The sequence below is a fragment of the Dermacentor andersoni genome, chromosome 6 (genome assembly GCF_023375885.2).
Source record: "Dermacentor andersoni chromosome 6, qqDerAnde1_hic_scaffold, whole genome shotgun sequence".
Classification (NCBI taxonomy): domain Eukaryota; kingdom Metazoa; phylum Arthropoda; class Arachnida; order Ixodida; family Ixodidae; genus Dermacentor; species Dermacentor andersoni.
In genome coordinates this window covers 112,574,495-112,592,233 of record NC_092819.1, presented here as the reverse complement: position 1 = coordinate 112,592,233, position 17,739 = coordinate 112,574,495, and the positions used below count along the sequence as shown (strand labels likewise).

The window sequence follows — 17,739 nt, the reverse complement described above, 5'->3', positions numbered from 1 at the left end:
CTTGAACTCCACGCTCGGTACTGACGTAGTGGCCACGTGTCTACTAAAGTGCGCGACGAGGACGAGAGAGCGCCCTTGGGAAGGGGAGGTAGCGAAGGCTATCGAGAAACCACGGTGGTCGCGTAGTCCTTCATCGAACGCCTGTACCTATTAATTGCGGCATGTTGTCACAGCATTCTTGTGACTGTATATTCAATCAGAGATGCCGCTATATCACAATTTTTTGCGCATTAGAGCGGTTTAGGGGACCTTCATGCTAGGGCAACTCGGGTCACTTTTTAGGTGTGCGGATCTAAACAAATTGTATGTCGTGCGTTCTCCTATATAAGCACTTTTTTTCGTGTGCAGTAAACGTCTCAAAGAAAAGTTGCGTAATTTTACCCGCAAATGGTTTCCAAATATTGGCCTGCGTGGTCGTAATCCCAGTCATCTAATGAGTGTTCTACACTGACGATTTTCTGTTTGACGCTAGTGACGTATGCGGCACCAAGCACCAGAGCAGCTGTCGAAATTTTGCACAGTTGTCTTCATATAACAGGCAGTTTAAATCAGGCAGTTTCCCAAAGGAAGTTAAACAAGGCAAGATAACCCCAATCTTTAGGAAAGGTGACCGTTCTTTATTTTCCGATTATCACCGCATCTACGTATTACCTTATTTTATCAAGGTAATTGAAAAGCTTACAAAAGAACGGTCAACTAATTACCTTACAAAATTTAACATTCTCTCACCATTCCAATACGGCTTTCACTCAGGTTACTCGACCGAAGTTGCTCTTGTTTCTCTAACCGATCAACTAAAACTCGCTATCGATGAAGGCAATTATGCAGCTTCAGTATTTGTAGATTTAAGCCAGAGCGTTTGAGAAAATAAATCACACCTTATTTCATAAGCTTGAATCATTAGCAATTACCGGCCCAGCACTTTTGTTGCTACCAAATTACTTAACAGACAGAATGCAGGTAGTAACTATTTCACGCGTTGATTCTAAAACCATGTTCACTAATGCTGGCGTGCCCCAGGGTACCATATTGGGTCCGCTTTTATTTTTATTATATGTCAATGATCTGCCTAACTGCCTCTCTTCATCAAAATGTACACTTTATGCAGATGATACTACTATCATAAACTCCGATAAATGTCTTACAACCTTAGTATCTAACCTTAATGGCGATTTAGACAGTCTGCTGGAGCGGTGCCATACTAACCAGCTGCAGATAAACCCGTCAAAAACAAAATTTATTGTATTCACTTCCCACCAACGAACACTTCACTCCAATCCTCCTATTTTTCTTGGCGCGAGTCCTACCCCTGCAAGTTTCTCATGTGATTATCTTGGTATAGAAGCAGACAGAAATTTTAAATTTAACGAACACTTAACCAAAGTAAAACAGAAGATTACCTACGGGAATAGGATACTTCTAAAAGCACGAAACATATTTATTCATTAAATATTACTATGATTATACTTTTCATTTATTCATTCCCACATTACCTACTTCGTCACTTGCTGGGGAAACACTTACGTAACCCATTTAAACTCATTGCAAATCCTACAGAATCAGGCTATTAGGGTAATTACATTTAGCCCACATAACCACAACACCTCATATCTTTTACGAACTAATCACATTCTTTCAGTCACACAGCTCGTTAAATATAACCTAGGTACCTTTTGTTCCGTCAAATCAATTACACACGGTGAGATAGCTTGATACCACAATCGTCTCTAATAAATACTAATAGTACCAGGTTTGAAATAAATAGGAACTTCATTTTACCCAAAATACATACTAATTATGGCAAACAGAGCATCCATTTTTCATCTATCGCATTCTGGAACACGCTACCATTAGATACAAAAACACTTTAAATTCACGAATTCAAGAAACAACTAAAAGATTAGATTCTGTCGAATACTGATGCCTAGTTCATACTCCCAACCATTTTTTCAGGGTGCCTTCATTTCATTTTCATTGTCATATCATTAGGTTTCTGTTTCTGCCTTACATATACATTCGAGTAAGCAAATTATACTGTGTTCATTCGTCACGTCACTTGCGCTGTTCCTTTATTAATTGTCAACGAGATTATATTACAGTGCTTCTTTTTCATGACATTGATGCACATGTAATTCTTCTGACATGTTATTCATACTACAACCTGTAGTCCTTCCATGTTAACGATTTGTTGAAACTGCTGTAATTTGTGTTTTATTACGTTTACATTGTAAAGGAGGTCCCATTCCAGTCTCTGGCTTCGGAACCTCCTTCTGTATATTAACATCTTGTAATATTTCTAATCATCTAAATAAAAACCCATTATGATTCTTATTCTGATTCTGAATCATAAGCGCCAGTGCTGAAATTATCGGTTGTCAAATGTTTCCGCAGCAATCCAACCGTCATAAAGAACTTTTTTTATATTTTCATGTTTCTCTTTCTGTTTTTCTTCCTTTCTTTCGTTCTTTCTTTGCTTGCTTGCTTCTTTGTTTGTTGGCTTGCTTGTTTCTTTTGTTTTTTTACGCAAGAAGAGTCGTCCGGCATCAGAACTTCAAGGGAACCAAGTACCGCGTAGCGATTAAAGAATAAAGAGGCTTCACAAATCTGTGAATATTGCAGTTCACGTACAATTCTGCACTTTATCAAATCAACAAATACGGTAATTCGCTTCTGCGGAACTTGACCATACTCTTTCTTGCAAAAATTACTACAGGGAATTCTGAGACCAGTGTCAATAGGAGCTGCAAAAATGGTGGTTCCGCCAGCATGTCCATGATGGTTAATACGTGTACATATTTCCCTGAACTTCATCCATCTGGCTTCGGACGGCTTTGTCACTTTGAAAATTCACCATTTTCGACAAAATATCGCTTTCTGTAAATGCAAAAAAAAAGAAAATATGAGCAACGGATATGCGTGTACTCCGATTCTTTTTATTGACTTATACGTTTGGAAAAGTAGGACTAATACTTCAAAATTTCGGCCAGTAAAGGCAGGTAAGGCATAGTAGAAAAGCCAGAGGAAACGCCTCAAACAACAGTCCCTAAGTTAGGACAAATTTATTTCCTAACTTCATGTCATCGCTACTACGGTAGCTGAACGGACTCAGTGTCCGAGTTCCCTTTAGTAATTTTAGTAAGAAACTGTGATGGTCCAACTCCGTACAAGGGCTTACTCTGGGACCAAGCGTCTACATAGAGAGACGAGGCAGGGCGTCTTGCTCTGGTTCTGAAGCCAGCTTTTGCGTAATTTTGTTGAATTATGGCGCTATACTGGAATTCGATCTCCCCTACCCCCAAAAAAGGCATAAAAGCAAGGGTACTAAGCAATAAAAGACAAGTACGTAGCGGTTTCTATGCTTAGTGCACTTGTTTCTCTTGCACTTTCAAAAATCAATGCACTCCGACTTGCAGCGATACTACCAGAACTTTCCTTACTGCCAGTTTTAAAGCCTATAATGTTATCTCCTATCTTCTACAACAAGCGATGAACGCTGACCTTGCGCCTAAGACGATTTAACTTTAGATATTGCACATCTGACATAAACCTAGAATATAAAATCATAGTATACATAAATGACCAATACTGAATGATTATTTAAAGGCCTTGGCAGCAGCGCAGTAGGGCACACACGAAGCATGAAAATAGAAAAGTAAAGGTAAAACTATCAGCTCAAGCACTGCGTATAGATGGTTAACCAGCGCAGCTGGAACATGCGGCCCCGGTGTTTATCACTGGGTAAATCCCGATGGTTCATGAAAGTCTTTCTCAATTACGGATTACGGCTTTGTGTTTCTCAATTAATGAACTAATTATTAATTACATAATCACGATGACGAACGCGGCAGCAGTGGCGCGACCGCGTTCGCGCGTTGGCGCCGGGGGGCGCCAACGAGCCAGCTGTGGAAGACGCTCGAGCCATTGCTGATGATGATAGTTTTTGTGTACACGCAGACACTATATTTGGTACAGTATCCCTTAATAGCTTCGCTGTAAAAAGAGCACATTCTTCTGATAAAATACTTCAAGAAAAAAAAAGCTGCTGAAATCGTTAACGCTAAGTTTTTGGTGCGCCAACTTTACATCGATGCAACAACGAACGGCAATTGCAGGAAGTCCTGTCGTGCGGCAAGATAGGCGACGGATAGAATAAACTCGTCAGAGGACGTATTGGTTTTCAGTTATGAAACTCGGAACTCTGACCACACCAGTAACTCGGAACAATCAATTAACCCATGTCGCGCGATGAGGAATCTTGCAAAGAAGTCATTCGCAAGTAAAGTACCCACTACAGGTTTAATTGAACAATTATAATATCAGTACTTGCAATATGTCTGTCATAGTAAGAGTGAACAATTCCACGCTGGATGTCTTCTGTTAAGTTACTTTGCTAGCACTATAAGAATTCCACATAGCTAGTCGATGCAAATTCAAGTTGAGGACTAACCAGCGCACAAGAAATTGGTTTAGACATTCACGTTACCGAGAAAGTTGACCGACATACTGTAAACAAGACTGATGGCCGTCCGACATGATATTGTGTTGATGCAGTCCGATATGTTTAGACTGTTACTGCTTTGTGAGTTCTCGTCCCTTGGGCTTCGGTTTCACAACAACCACTATTGAATGAATAAATGAATTAGTTAATATCAGTGCATAATCAAGTCAATAAATTTCCCTTCATGATTTTTACAGTGAAGCTGTATATGACTAGGTTCTCATGAAGAATGTGTCCGTCGCCAAGAGGCATCTAGATCGAGAATTTCTGCCCATATGTGGGCCGATCACGAATACAGCGCAATACCGGCCAAACCGAGGCGGAGGTGAAGCAGGCTATAAGCACTCCGCCAACTTGAAAAAAATAAGTTTAATATCTTACGTCCAAATACAACCCGTATGAGATAGTAAGCTCATAAGAACACTTTGACCAGCGTCGGCCATGTCTACGTTCGCACCACCATCTCTTCGTCAACGTTCCAAGGGCTTGCCTATCTCCTTTCCTTCCGCTCTCCGGCGGTGGCGGTCCCGTAAGCGTGCTGCCCGCCGGGACTGCGATGCGGAAAGAAATGCGAAGCGTCCCTGTGGCCCCGATCCCACAAACTTTGAAGGTTTCACCGGAGCAATGGCCAGATTTCAAAAAGGGTTTGTGGAGAACCAGCTTTGTGTTGCCTGTGTTGTCTGTGACAGCCTGTGGTTTTTGATCGACCTCACAAGATGACCTCACAATGCGGGACATCGACCGACGCACGGTCACATTGGCTACGGTGAAGCAGTGTGTGCCTTCGGAATGAGATGAGGTGCAGGGTTGTACTAGGTGCCGGGATTGGTTAGTAAAAGGTGTCGTGTCGCGTTTTGCAAAAATACATGGGTATGTATACCCCCAGTGCCTCATTATCTTCCGAGGCTCAATATCGTAGAGGAGCGACTAGTCACGCCTCGCCTTCCATTTTTGGGCACACGGTGTTTGACGCACGGCAATGGCCAGTTCGCCATTATGGGACCGACATACACAGCTTCGCTGGTCATCCAGCTTCACAGAGTGGAATGGCACTGAATTGTTTTTTTTTTTTACTTTTTATTTCCAAGGAAAACGTCTCTTTCGAATTCTCCATTTTGTTCAATGCCCTCGTACCTCCACGTCCACGTCACTCGTGCGACAGGTGTGCCCACAATGCGACTTGCCCCCACACTTCTTCGCTCTGTCGCCTTTATCATTTTCATCACAATGCCCCTTGTGGTTATGATTTGTAGCAGCAACAACACCAATTTTGGCGTGCCGTAAGCAAGAATTATTTGACGTCAATAGCCTCGGAGGCATTCAAGCTAACAACACAGTCTTTACCTAGCGTAAGTGTAACAAAGTGCCGGTGGATGAAACAAATCGACCATTTGTTGCCCCTCTGGCATCATGGCCCGTACACATATCCGTAGACATCCATAGACATCCGTAGACAACCGAGATCTGCAGACATCAAATCCGTATATGTATCATACTTATGCTGTACACTTGATCGGCTACTACAAGTATCGGACGTCGTCATGCCGCCGTAAGCATGCGACACGAACACGGCCTAAACACATGGTTGAGCATCACCTCATATCACAGATCTTACATATATTACATCTGGGAGGACGATTTGGTCTCCCTGCTGCGCATAGGAAAGCGTGGTGATATTTTCGCCTCATCTCCTGCGAGGCCTTAAGGCCATTCGCTCAATAACCACGCTTTAATATTCTTACTTGTTCCCATAAGAGCCACCAGATCCAAGTGCCGGAGAGTGGCTAACCCTGTCGCTAATAAACAGACTTCCCCGGCTGAAGTTCTTATTATCTGAAATCACAATAAGCTGCGACTGACTGCAAAAGCTGTTTGTAGCTTTCTGGAATCGAAAGAGACTGTTTTCTTTAAGTGTGATCGCAACGTGTCTGTTTCACAGCTCGTGAAAGATAACGCTATGATAGAGTTACAAACCACACGGAAATTAGAATGAACTCGCACTTGACGTGCATTATCTGATAAGTTGTCCCCCTATTGACTTGAAAAACCCGTCACTCATATTATCATCAGATTGCCTTGTTGGGCTAGTTGGTAGATGCTTATGCTCGGCGAATGCCAGCAAACTTCAAAAAGGGAAAAAATTGAGAGGCAGTCACAGGCAAAGCGACATGAAGGTGGCTGGTGATCCATCCACCTTCCTGTCGCTTTTCCTATGTCTAACTCTCGTGTTTTCTCCCTTTTTTCAAGTTTGCGGGCATTCTCCAGCATAATCATATTTTCCTTAATCCCATATTTTTCTAGGACAATATTGTCTAAGTATTCTTTGCTTCCCCGTACAATTTCTAACTGCAACAGTTTTCCTCAACATTGCTTCCGATCTGTAGAAGAAATCGATGCTATTTCACCTGACCGTTGTAGCCTAACTGCGGTGTATAAGGTTGCACACATTGTTTTTAGCACTTTTGCACTTTGTGTTCTGTGCTTTTGTATTTTTGTTAGCCGGAAACGTTAAATCTGTCACTGTACTTGTACTTATTTTCCCTTCTACTTGGCCCTTGTGGCCTGCAGTATTGAATAAATAAATTAATTAATTAAAGTTATGTTTCAAGATGGCGCTTCTGTATAGTGTTAGGCGGCATCTCTCACTTCTAAAGTTTCTTTTTTTCAATCGTTTCTTCTTCACTCAGTGCTTATGCATCAGTGTAGTTTGCAATACGAGAAATTTATGTATATGTTTGTAAAAGCTCGTTTGTTTTCTTTAATACGGCTCCAGCTTCTTTCTTTCTGCCACAATGTCTGACTTACTAATCATGTCCTTCAGTTTTAGGCAACCGTGTTTTGTGAAATTCAGACGTACCTATTACACAATAAAACTCTTGGGGTGTTCATCTTTTATCCGCATGTTTCTGTGACGTCTGTCTCAAATTATTAGCAATAGTGAATTCAAATTAAAATACATTTTCTTTCCAAGCTCTATGCGAGTGATTGACGCATTGGTGCCATAATCGCCGCTAAGCTTATGAAGAAAATCCTAGTAATCATATTTTTCAATAATAATCTTGAGGAGCATGTAGTTACTGCAAAATTTACGTCTTATAGAATTCTGAGCTTCGCCTAATTCCAAGGCATAAGAAACCAAAATGTGCCATCAAATGCATTGCTACCCTTGTTGACATTTCTCCGCACTGCATTGTCCAATGATGAAACATATTAATTAGGACAGCAATACATTCATTTCACTACAAACTCTGTGTTTGTATTTCTTCAAACTGGTGCAAGTCAGAGTTTCTCACATGAGGTTGAATATCGACTTCAATTGTGCAATTAGCGCTAAAAGGCCTAGGACCAGAACGAGAAACACACGAGACGGTGACGTCGTGCGCTATTAGCTAATTCAACCTGCCCCTAAGAACAGTGATTAAAACCTTTATTAAATATTTTGTTATTAACGATGGGAAGAAAGGGGGTTTACCAAGGGGCCCGATGTTTTATTAGTCATATAAGAGGCCAACAAACAGTGACACCGAGGACAACATACGGGAAATCACTTGTGCTTAATAAATGAAATAAAGATATGATAAATTAAGGGAAATGAAAGTGGATGAAAAAACAACTTGCCGCAGGTGCGGAACGATCCCACAACATTATTTATTTCATTTATTAAGCACAAGTAATTTCCCCTATGTTGTACCCGGTGTCAGTGTTTGTTGGCCTCTTATGATATGTTATTAACGATGGGTAGCTTTAATTTCTTAAGTTTGCATTGGGATAGGCGGCTCCGTTATTGACTTCTCGTTGTTCAACGGTTTTTAAACGACAACGTATTGGTGGTCGTCGCATAAATTCTGATGCCCGCCGCTGCTCTGGAGAAGGGTCACTAAAATTGTCCTATTGTTTCTAATATCTCATTTCGAACATTCTTATACATTTTTTTGGCTGGAACACGCGGTATACACCCCGACCATTTCGCATATTCAGATTTTCTGTGCACCTTTCAGTGTTTCAGTATTACACTTCTGCACATGGCGTGTGAATCAGCCGATTGAGTAGCCAGTTTTCCGCCTTGGTGCTAAATTAAACTGCGACTCAATAGTAATCGCTTCCCGCATTTTCAAACTTACAGGCGGGCAAATTCTGCGCGCGTGGCGAAGTGGGAGAATTCTATTTCGGAACGGAGTCAATGTGCAGTGTGATTTTCGGAACCTACATGAGCCGACAAATGAACGTGGACCTTCGACGACGAATTAAAAAAATGTGAGTTCTTCTTTTGTTCATTTCGTATTCCCAGCTTTCATCATAAGCTAAAGCGCTTGACGAGATTTCTATTTAGCGATCGAAGTGCTAACACGTTCTTGACAAACAAGCTTGCTGAGAAACCCGGTACTCAACCGCCCGTTTATTAACATTGCCCAAACCGACTCAGAGGATGAATTCCGGCCGAGAGAAGCAAGCGCGTATTAGTCCCGGCGAAATGAAAGGGGAAGCTGCAATTTCGTCTTTCTATATTAATGACAGTAGCGATGAACTCAAATTCCAGCATTGTATGTAGATTGGACGTCTTGTGGACGCAACCTAACAAATCGCATGTTGCGGTACTATTCCCTGACACCAAAATCAGTGTACTGATCTTTGATGCGAAATTCACGCTTCACAAGGCTCAAATATCTCAGACGTCAAATTTCGAGAATGGAGGATCACAATGCTAACTATAAGTGGGTAGTAAATCAGAGCAAGTTATTTCATGGGCTTGTTGGTGGTTATTATATCAAAGCTATACTGTTCAAATCACGAATACATGGAAGGGACATATGATACTGCAGAACGGACCACATACTTCCTATTTAATTGATCGAATCAACATCAACTGAATATACTGACGTATCATACGTAATGTATTGTACGTATTGTACGTCACCCTGTGGCAAGTGTCACGTCGCCTAAATCGGCAGATACGTTAATGACCGTTTGAGGGAGCACAGAGCATCTGAGCAGGCCTTCGCTGCGGGAGCTCACTTGGCTAACCTTTTCAAAAGGTGTCTGTGCACTCCAGCGTTCACTGACACATGTATACTTGTAAGTTTTAAGGCTCCGAAAGAGAGACAATCGTTTGAGGCATAATGCATAAAAAGGAAAGAACATTGCATTATCACTGCGTCACTTAATTTCTCAAGAAAAAGAAGAGGTACCCCTGCACATAAAGCTGTGAGGTTCGCGTGCATGAGATCTCGTCATGGCGTTTTTACAAAGTGTGCCTTTAATCTCGGGCTGCTCCGTAGTGATGTATGAGATGGATGACCTTGTGCTGTGATTGCGCTGATGAAGTTTCCGCGCAGTAACGACAGCCCATGCATTGCTTTCCGCAGTAAAGCTCAGTTGAAGATCGGCGATTGGTCCTCCGTGCGTTCTTTATCCCGTCCTTACACACGCCGATTTAACCATGTTTCATCAAGCCAGCAACCAACTAGCCCATCTACATCTCTTAATTGCTACCCAAAGTGACCTATATTTCGTTATTGCTGCATTCCGCTTCCCCTTTACTTTGAGGTTGTCTTGGAGGGTGGTTGAGTAAATCTCTCCATCGTCTATGTATACGCCAAGGTGTTTATATTGTTTATATTGCTTGACTGTGGATAGCGCGGATGCGCGGAGGCGAGAGCCATCTGGTGGTGATACTAGAAAGCCAGCCGCGCCCGGCGCGGATACTCAGTCCGCTGTGAGTGCTTGGCCTATTCGACAATAGAAAAGTGAGGCCGCAGCCACGGTCATGATACGCAGCGATGTTAGCAAAGAAGAGCCTCGCCTTTAAAGAAGGACTAGAAACCTGAGCGAGTTTCTAAGGGCTCACGGGTTCAAGTGTTAGACGTTGAAGGTACGGACACAAGCGAAACGACTTTTCAGCGTCAAAGCGCGTTTCTATTTTTTTTTCTGCTTTATTGTCATTGTTAAGTTTTTCGGTTGCTCTGTGATATTAGGCACATTTTCCATGAGGGCTAATTACTTGTTCCGGACGATAGCCAAGATCGTGGGTGCGCTGAGTTTAGCTTCGTTTCCTTTTCTTACCTCTTCAGCCCACCTCCGATGGAGGATAGCAGATCAGGGGCAACCTGACTAACGTCCCTGCCTCCATTTTATCCCTCTCTCTCGCTCTCTCTCTTCGCGCTGTACGCACTCTGTGCTTGTTCTGTGTACAGATAGTCTTGTATAGTCCTGTAACATTGTACGCAAATTCTTCCCGTAGTTTTATGCGTCTCTTCTTTGTCTTCGTGCTTTCGTGCAGTAGCTTTTAGGTCACGTGTTTGGTGTTCGTTGCGGTCAGATAGTGCAAAGCAGACTGTCCCTTACGCCCATGTAGGTTTGAGGAATATGTGGCGACAAAGGCGCCCAACGAAATGTCCCTGCGCTCTTGCATGGAGTTGATAGCGGCTGCAGTATGGCGCACCTCGAGACCTCGCTACAAACGCTATATTAGTTTACACCCAACAGTGTGCCAATAAACGGCCGTAGTCAATGCGCCTCTGCCGCTGCTTCCATGCGTCGTTTTCCAGTTCCCAGCATGAATCTATGAAAGTAGCGACAATTTACGTGCAAAGGAGCACAATTTCAAGCAGAAGGCTGCTCGCGCAGTGGAATTGGCGGAAAGTCATGTAGCAGTTGACTGCTCTGGATTTTTTTATTATAAAATTATTGTGACGATATTTCTATCTGAAATGTCTGAAATATTGTCCCGCTGACAGAATTACGGTACAATTTATGACGCGGAACTTTGTGATAAAGTTTGTCATATGCTTTTTTGGACATTTATAGGAACACACGGTCAATTTGTGATCAATTGTCTTGTGCGCGTGCAAGTCGAAAGTGAAAGAGAACGAGACCCGCCTGTGTGCTTCAGTGGCTTTGGCGTTGCTCTCGTGAACATAAGCTCGCTGGTTCTATTCCTGACTTCGGCGACCGCATGCCTAGATGGGAACATTACAGAGAGGCTCACGTTGAAGCAAATCCAGATGGCGGAAATTAATCTGGAGCCCCCGCTACGCCATCTGTCGTTGTCTGCGCGCTGCTTCGGGAAGTTAAGCCCCATAATTCTATCTCAATTGATTTCTGAAATAAATTTTGTTTGGCACGAAAACGAGTTTTGGAAACGGCGCTGTGCTGACGCGAAAAACAAGTGAAATTCGAAGAAGTTTACAAGGCTGCCGAGTGCGATAAGCTAGAATAACTTGGATCAAACAGTAGTTCATCCTGTGCCGTGTATTGACAACTAGCCATCAGCAGTTTGGTGGCCTATCACTCATTGGAAATTTGCAAGCTACCAGAGCTGAGCAGATTTCAAACAGCCTTTTGTGAATTGAAGCAAATAAATGAAATTTCGATGGCACTTCTTTTTCCTTCTGTGTTTCTTTTAGAAGCAGACACATATTCGGCATCCGGTTCGCCATTCGAAGCCCGTACTTCTCGAACATTCGTACCTACTTGCTCGAAAGGTCGAACAGGATTCTTGCCTACATAGACAGAGAAATAAATAAAAGAAAGGAGGAAGGCAGGAAGGTAAACCAGAGCATAAAATCCAGTTTTACCCTACACTGGGAGACAGGGGAAGTAGAAAGATAGGAAAGTGTAGAGAGAAAGAGAGAGAGAGGGGGAGCACAAACACGCTATCGGAGCCGGCTACTATTGCCGCATACTATCGCTGCACAGAGTCACTCGCAGCGCACTGTAAACATCAATTACGGCTAAAGCCGGCTGTCTTTGTGTCTACAATTACGCAAATAAAGGTCACGGCATCAAAGCGTCCCGAGCGCTGTGACTTGTCATCCCTCTTTTGTCGCCAGAAACACAAGGCTGATGGAGAGCGGCATCGTTTTCCACAAGTACAACATGGCCATTCCTTCGCTCGACCGATGCGCTGCCGCCCGTGAAGAAGAGAAGCTCAAGCTGCGAGACGTGGCATCCGTTTTCTACGTGTACGCTGCTTTCTCCCTCCTCAGCGTTCTTGTCTTCGTGGCCGAGATGGTCGCCGGCCGTTACGTATCCCACAGAGGCTGAGGATGGCGCTTCTGCCAATTGAAAACTTTGGTTCTTACCTACGGGGCACTCCGTGCACCTCTAAGAAGCAGTTGCAAGAAAATTTGAGTGACGCTGCGTTTACCGATTGCGCTTCTGGAATTTGCGAAGAGTCTCCTGGGTATAGAGAAAGCAGAAACGGTCACTGAAATTCCAAATTGGAGGCCAAAAGCTCAAAATTAAGGTCAGCTGGGTCACTTGATGCGATGGCAAGATTAAAATGTTGCGAAAGACGAAGGCAAAGGAAGCAACTAACGCGATGGAGCGCTGATCTTTAACTTGAGTTTCTCTAGAAAACGTTTAAATTGAAAAGCACCGCAAAAACTCCAGTTCACTCTGTGTGAAGTGGTAGAGATTGTACGTTTACTATTTATGTTGTTTAACTTTCTGATAATGTTCAATTAAGATTCGGCACTCCTCCTTGATTATGCTTTCTGCGCTGTGACTTCGGCTTTCGTGATGGTTTAATCAAATCAAAGTACAAATGTCGTGCACAAGTGGCACGATTTAGACAAGATGTGGTGAACAATGTCCGCTCCGACCGTCTGCACAACTTCACAGATAGATAGATAGATAGATAGATAGATAGATAGATAGATAGATAGATAGATAGATAGATAGATAGATAGATAGATAGATAGATAGATAGATAGATAGATAGATAGATAGATAGATAGATAGACAGACAGACAGACAGACAGACAGACAGACAGACAGACAGACAGACAGACAGACAGACAGACAGACACAGACAGACAGACAGACAGACAGACAGACAGACAGACAGACAGACAGATAGACAGATAGACAGATAGATAGATAGATAGATAGATAGATAGATAGATAGATAGATAGATAGATAGATAGATAGATAGATAGATAGATAGATAGATAGATAGATAGATAGATAGATAGATAGATAGATAGATGGGAGAAGATCCAAAGCGAATATCGCTTATCAGGCTAGTGGTTAGTAGTAGCACAGCGCTCTGATCCTTCTTTTGGCCGGCTCGGCTTTCCTTGTTGCCCTTTGCAAGTTTGAGGTTAGTACTAAATCGTGCGTCAGCGGTGCTCAAAGACAGTTCGTAGACAGACAGACAGACGTTCGTCCGTCCATCCGTCCAAGGATGGAATTCAAAAAATTGGATGCTATATGCAGCAGTGCGAAAGAACACGCATATAAAACGCAGCTTTAAATGATGTTTCCAAAGGGATACCGAACACGCAATAAATGTTCACACTGCATTTAGGATGTTTGTCTTCTTAAACTGCTGTACACACACAGACATGTTCACTGGCATATTCTCTTGCGTACTCTTACGTCGAAAATCTTTTTAAAAGCCTACAAAATTTACTTGAATTAGGTTACTTCAGATTATTTACTTGATCACGAGGAACTCATTTGAAATAACAAATGAATTCTTTCACTAATTAAACTAAATACATAAATTGATTTGTCATTGCGAACGTTGCAGCACATCTTTAAAAATTGGATGTTGAATTAATCATGTTAATAGTCTGGCTCCGCGTTTCTACAATACTATGTGGTTATGTATCTCAAATTCAATGTGGCCATGTAGACCGAAATAAGTGTCGCCAAATTATTCGTTCGCGGCACCGCGAAGCGCGACTAGCGGTGCAACTTCCTGTGTGACGTAGTGCGGCGGCGTAAAAATAAATCTTACTACACCGCGTCATAAAGCGGCCTGTCTGGCCTCTGGGACTAAGGTGACTGTTCGTCCAACTGAGATTTACGCAAGGCGCCAATCTGAATAAGCTCGTGAAAAAAAATGGCAGTGGCATAGCTCGGCTATGCCAGGATATACTTAGCGAAAGCTAAGGCATAGCATGGTTAGCCTTGGTTAATCCTGACTGCAAGTCCAGGTGAGCCTGGTTGTCTAGCTATGTTGCGGCGTTTAACCAGTCGTTCGGCGCGCTGTTCGTCTGTTTCCTGGGCGATTCGTTTCCTCTTCATCTCGTTCCGATGTCGATACCAGGCCTGCTGCTTATTAGAATTGTCACCGTCCATAATGCCACCTCAACTGTGGTTGCGGCGAACGCAAGCTCTCCTTTCAATCATCCGACATGTTATCAGGCATGCGACGCAGCTGGCGAAGCGAGCGGAGGCGAGCGCAACGACGAGGAACGCTGTGTGACGTCGTACCAAATGGCGTAGAAGGAAAGGCGCGGCACAGTGGCGGAACACCTGTGGCTCGGTGCTACTAGTGGCGCATGCGCAGTAGTGACTAGGGAGCTAGAGAGAGAGAGAGAAATATCCGCGGCGAGGCGTGGGTTGTGACGTCATGTGCCTCCTCGGGGCAAGTTCGCGGCCAGTAAAGCTTTCGCTTTAAAAGGAAGTGCGACGGCAGGCCCTTCGTCGCAGTACACACCACGCTGTCTCGTCACGCAAGTGGCCAGACAGAAAGCCGCGCTTTGCGGTGCCGCTCCTATAATCGAACAAACCAAGCGAAAAATTTGACGTTGCAGTTATCTCGGTCTATGCGAGCTTCTTGAAATGTAGAAACAGGGAACTAGACTTTTAGAACGACCACCGTCAACGTTGCATTTTAAACATGCACCGTATGTATTCATTAGGAAGTCAGTTATTTTATTTTATTTGTGAATGGAATGGAGTATCTTTTTTCTTTTTGTTTTCTTGGAAGTGATGTCCGCCTCTGTAGGCAATTCATCTGTATAGTATAACTACGCTTCAAATATAAGTAAGTACGCTTTTTTTAAAGCGTTCGATATAAAAAATACACCCGTTTTCTATGAGCAAAATGAGAACAAGGTGAAAGCAGGAGCCAACGTTTCGACAAGTGGACCTGACGAAACGCTAGCTCCTGCTTTCACCTCGTTCTTGTTTTGCTCATGTTCTTGAATTGCCATCTCCCGCCTTCCCCGTGTTTACTCGTTTTCGATGTGTATGTGTGCGTGCGTGCGTCTGTGTTCGAAAAGAGACGTTTCCTTCTAGCGAAAGTGATCGCGGTGCTTCTGACGATGTGATCGTGATTACAATAGCTAACTAAACTCGAAGTATGAAAATTGTAATTATTAACGCGACAGCGTTAAGGAGCTCGTGTCACAGAAAAACCGGTGTCGTCGGCGTTGGCGGCGTTGGCCGTGAGCAATAAATCCCAGAAGGCACTTCATAAATAAAAAAAAACATCTTGCAACATCGGCTGGTGGGAATCAAACCAGGGTCTCCAGAGTGTGAGACGGAGACGCTACCACTCAGCCACGAGTTCGTTCCTTCAAAAAGGGACAAAATCGCCCCTTGTGAATGCGGTGTTGCCTTAAAAACTTTCCGTAGAAAGTTATACTGCGGTGTATATCCGCAATGATGACCATGTAACTTACAGAAGTCGCAGTTTCATGAGTAGCGAAGTACGTTTCCGCTAAATTTCTTCTGCGCTCTGCGCACACGCAGAGCCATCTTGCGGCAAACACAAAAGACCCCCTCCTCGCAATGTACGGCGCTGCCCCGACACGTGGCGCGCCACTCGCCCCATGACCGCGTCCGCCTTCATGGCGCGTCGGGGCCCGGCTATCTGTGCCGATCGCGACGTTTGGCTGGCGTAGCGCGTTTGAGTAGGCGGTGCGAACGGGGTGCGATAACGCTATCGCGTTCCACTCTTGAAGGCGAAGCTTAAGCGTCCTCCAATTTTTATGTGGGGGCGTCAACTTGTAATTGAAAAATTTAAGCGAGCTGTCCCGTAAATGTCATACGAACGTTTAGACTTCAGAAAAGGCGATTTCCTTCAGTGCTGCGGCACGACGAATGGCGCCTAACTGGGTGGACGAAAGCGAAACTGGGAGGCTGCTAAGCGAGGCGACATACACACACCCCCAGACAAAGAGAGGCGCATCTTCTAGGGCGCGTATATTTGACACAATTCCTCTCACTGTTGGCACGTCCATTGTCTAGCTCGCCCGATAACAGCGCCGTGATCCTAGCCAAAATGTACATGTGTATAGTAAATGCGGTTGCCAATGAATCCCGGAGCCGCGTAGACAGGCATTCTGGTGGGCCCATTTCAAGCATATATTAACACCATGAGCGTCGAAAGCATAAAGTATTTGGACACTCCGCTGCACGATAGCCTAAAATGCACATGAAACAGCTTTTGCATATCTAGAGTTTACTAAATAGAATTGCAAGCTCTTGCAAGTTATTTCGAGGCAAGGAATGATACAGCAGGCGCGAAAGAAATAGATTAACGTAAGTGACGCACGCATGCCCTGAATTACAACTCCACTTCACTTTCGTGCTGTGTGTACGGACATACAACTGCGAACGTAAAAATCAAATGACGAAAAACAAGGCAGAACAGCACAAACAAAATATCAGATGATATCACGTAATCCGGAACGTAAATCTGGATAATCTTGCGCTGTCAAGAATGCGGCACTGGTTGCCGTGAAAAGCGATGCACGGCGCGCTCACGCACGTGTCACCTAACTTCGATGCGTGAACGCTGTACTGCGCGAAACGCGGCCACGCGCTGGCGCGTTCACACTATAGGCGGGCTTGGTGCACACACTCATAACACGGATGTCAGCCGAACTCACTTGGGATCTGTATTGCTACAGTGGACATTGCCGCGGGCTTTACTGCCAGCCAAATTTTCAGTAGACGATCATCATCTAACGGTCGAAAGATACGGGAGAAGTGGAACTAATCGAAGCCTTTACGATGCGTCAGATCGGTGCTGAGATGTGCGCCAGTACGCCATCGATTCTACTCGCTGAGGATCACATTTATTCTGGGGAATAGGCGATAGGAGGCATCGATAAACGTGCGTAGGTAGAGACGTCCAATGCATCTTTTCCCGTCTTTTTTTTTTCTTGTGTTTGTGGCCTTGTAGCTATTTTTCACACGTGCCATGTTTTGACTGGCTGATATCAGCGCACATGTGCGTACTCATTGATCGTGTGGAATAAACAGTTCTTCGTTCACGCTTATGCAGTGAGTGTGTTGGTGGTATGCTACGTATTTCAAACTAGAGCGCTGCTATAGTACACTATAGATAGGTGCACAGCGCGCAACGATTACAATAGCTTGAGGTTTGCCGATTCAGAAGCACACTGTGGAGCCTCATAGTATGAGTCTGTAGCTACCCATGTGGGCTGTACCCTAATACCAGCCGCATTTTTGCGCCAAGGGTTTCCCTTTGCTT

At 43.9% G+C, this 17,739-nt stretch overlaps 1 pseudogene; it reads right to left on the bottom strand.

Annotated features, from left to right (window-relative positions):
• Nucleotides 1-4,770: 4,770 nt before the first annotated feature.
• Nucleotides 4,771-4,941, bottom strand: LOC126523115 (U2 spliceosomal RNA; annotated as a pseudogene).
• Between the last annotated feature and the right edge of the window lie 12,798 nt (nucleotides 4,942-17,739).